At 39.3% G+C, this 3,291-nt stretch overlaps 1 pseudogene across 1 annotated transcript in view; it reads right to left on the reverse strand.

Annotated features, from left to right (window-relative positions):
* Positions 1–410: 410 nt before the first annotated feature.
* Positions 411–3,291, reverse strand: part of LOC105548516 — a 3,703-nt pseudogene continuing 822 nt past the window's right edge. The window contains exon 2 of the transcript XR_001007398.1: positions 411–1,945. The product of XR_001007398.1 is annotated as a keratinocyte-associated transmembrane protein 2 pseudogene (transcript). The remainder of the gene's footprint in view (positions 1,946–3,291) is intronic.

Consider the following 3,291-nt stretch of genomic DNA (forward strand, 5'->3'; position numbering starts at 1 on the left):
ACGGCGTTCTTCCAGCTCTACACAAAGCACAAGCCCACTGGCTCACCTGGGCCCTGCTTAACATATATTATGTTTTCTAAAGAGTTGTAGTGACACTTGTAAGTCAACCATGGTCCAAATCACATATTTACATATTGATCAGTTCTTTATGATAGGTAGACACAAATGAAATATAGTAAATAATTTCCAGTTGCCATAAAAACCAAAAACAAAGGAAAACAAGTGTGGAGGAAAAAAGGTCATTGTACACAAATATACTTTATGTATACAAACAACTTCATTCAGGTATAATTTTAATTTGCAATACCTAGATACAGTATTATTTAAGTGATAATGGCCCCTAAGATTTATTCAAATTTAGTATAAAATAATAAATGAAGTAAACAAATGTGATATAATTTTAAACTCTGCTCAATGCTTGAAACCTTAGAGGTACCCATGCTACAATCAATTGCTAACTAAAGACAACTGTACATGTATGTAATATTTTACCACAGTTTCCACTTCTAAATTTAATATAGTAATTCAAACCAAAAAAATAGTATCTCTGTAACATTTTATCTATGTCCACTGCAAACTGCAGAATCTATGTTGCAAGATTTCTTGACACATTTAATGTTTTACCTAAAATTGTGGTCAGATTGAGCAATATCGTTATCCTAAATTATGTTTAAATTATCTAAAAATATCCAAAGCAGTTTTCTTGGAAGGAAAAAAAATATTACTCAAATGCAAAGCATTATCACACATATCCTTGTACATTACAGTTTGGGACCACAAAAAAATGTGTGGTTAAAAAATAGTATTTGAATGGCAGAGAATGAATATGAGTCAGTAATAGATATGTTACAATTTAGTTACAAGTTTGGGAACTTTTAAAAGTAACATCACTAATACTTCCAGAAGAAGCACAATAAATCTAAAACAATAAAAACTAACAGTGTAAATATAAGGTAATGCTTAACTCGCATTTTGGACACCTGATTAAACTCAGCTCTAAAAGTACAGATAAAACATTATATACTTCTTGTTTGTGACATTTAATTTCCAAAGCACCAAGGCAAAACAGAGACCCACCTCTCATTTAAGTACCAATTGCCTATGTCAAACATCTGCACAATATCATATAAAAAGTCAAGCAAATAAAATTACATAATAAGCAAACTCAAATCACAGGACTTTAAAAAATATAATTATTGGTAATCTTCGAAGAAGACATTGCCTCATTAACATTGTGATCTAGGCAATGGTATTCCACTGTTTTGAAACAAAGGCCATCACGCCATTTCCTGCTTTGAACCAGAAGAAAAATCTTCCTTTTGTTGTGATATGTAATGTAGACAATAGCAATGCAAAAAGCAAAATTAATAAGATGAAAAAAGAAATGGCTGTCTTCCTCTTTTATATTTGAGGATGGCATCTTAAAAGATTTCACTGACTGTTCAATTTCCATGTAATCCCTGTTTACTTCCAAGGTGTCATCAGACTCGTCGTTGTCCCTGGGGTCCGTGGTCCAGCCATAGTCTGGTTCTCCGTAATCGCCACTGTCCAGAGTGTCTTTGGCTGTGGATGGAGAACTGTTCAGCATGAGAAGATCCCCCTTCTCTATGCTAGGATCTTCATTGTTATCAGCTTCCTCTTGAGACAGAGGTGTAGGCGAGGGATGAGGAGCCACAGATGCTCCTCCACTTTTCTCAGTAGTCGTTGTGGGAGGGAGGGTGGTACTGACTTGGGAAATAGAAGGTTTGGTTTGTTTTTCATGTGTTAAAGCATTCACATTTGGGGTAGAAATAACTGAGTTGAGTACAGTTTGGCTCAGTGAATCAGTCCGTGATACAACACTGGATAGAGTGGCAGACAGGAGCACAAGCGCCAAAACCAGCGGCTGCACCAGCCCCGCAAGGGCTTGGATGGCCGACCCGGCAACAAGTTTGCCTGGGCCGGCCTCCCCAACCCCCCCAAGGCAACAACCAACAAAAAAAAACCCTCCTTCCTTTCCTTCCTTCCTTTTTTTTTTTTTAAGATGTATTCTTACCCTATTGCCCAAGCTGGAGAGCAGTAGCATGATCTTGGCTCACTGCAACCTCCGCCTCCTGGGTTCAAGCAATTCTCCTGCCTCAACCTCCCAAATAGCTGGGATTACAGGTGTGTGCAACCATACCCGCCTAATTTTTGTATTTTTAGTAGAGACAGGGTTTCATCATTTTGGCCAGGCTGCTCTTGAACTCCTGACCTTAGGAGATCCTTCTACCTTGCCTCCCAAAGTGCTAGAATTACAGGTGTAAGCCACCACACCGACCCCCAAGCTTCTTAAAAGTGTTGTTTTTGGCTGGATGTGGTGGTTCACACCTGTAATCCCAGCACTTAACAGAGGCCAAGGTGAGAGGATTCCTTGAGCCTAGGAGTTTGAGACCAGCCTGGGCAACATAATGAGATTCGTCTCTACAAAAAAATGTTAAAATTAGTTAGCTGTGGTGGTGCACGCCTGTAGTCCCAGCTGTTTAGGAGATTGAGGTGGGAGGATCACTTACGCCTGGGAGGTTGAGGCTGCAGCAAGCTATGATTGTGCCACTGCACTCCTGCCTGAATGCAGTGACAGTAAGATCCTGTCTCAGAAAAAAAGAAAAAAGGAATATGATCAGCCTCATATTCCTCACCTTCCAGTCACTTCTCAAACTACTTCAGTCTTCATCATTTGCTGTTAGTTGACTAGTTAATGAGGTCAATATGTTTAATTAATTAAACCATTTAGTTAACAAGGTAAAATATTTGCAGGGTAACCACTATGTGCCAGGTACTGTTCTAGGCTTTGAGCAGTGACAAAATTGGCAGAAACTCTTGCTGAGTGGAATTTGTAATCCAGCGACGAGACAATGAACAAAATAATAAGTAAAATATCCAGCATGTTAGAAAATAATAAGTGCTATGGAGAAAAACCAATCAAGGAAGGAAGATGGGGAGTGCTGGAAGGGAGTGTGGGGTTAGATCTTGAAAGGTTGGTGGTCTGAAACACACAGGACTGGAAAAAAAAAAAGGAGAGTGGTCAAGGAAGGTCTCACTGTGAAGATGATGTTTGAGCAAAGAAGGTGAGTTAGTGAGCCCTTGGCAGAGAGAACAGCAAGGGTAAGAACCCTCGTATGGAAGTGTCTGGAATGTCCAAGGAACTGCAAAGATCAATATCGCTGGAGTCAATAGGAATATGGGGTACAGTGATAAGAGATGGGGTTGGAGAGGTAACGGGGGACTATGTTACTTAGAGTCTTACATGCCATTCTAAAGATTTTGGCTTTT

The sequence above is a fragment of the Mandrillus leucophaeus genome, unplaced genomic scaffold, assembly GCF_000951045.1.
Source record: "Mandrillus leucophaeus isolate KB7577 unplaced genomic scaffold, Mleu.le_1.0 Scaffold413, whole genome shotgun sequence".
Lineage (NCBI taxonomy): Eukaryota > Metazoa > Chordata > Mammalia > Primates > Cercopithecidae > Mandrillus > Mandrillus leucophaeus.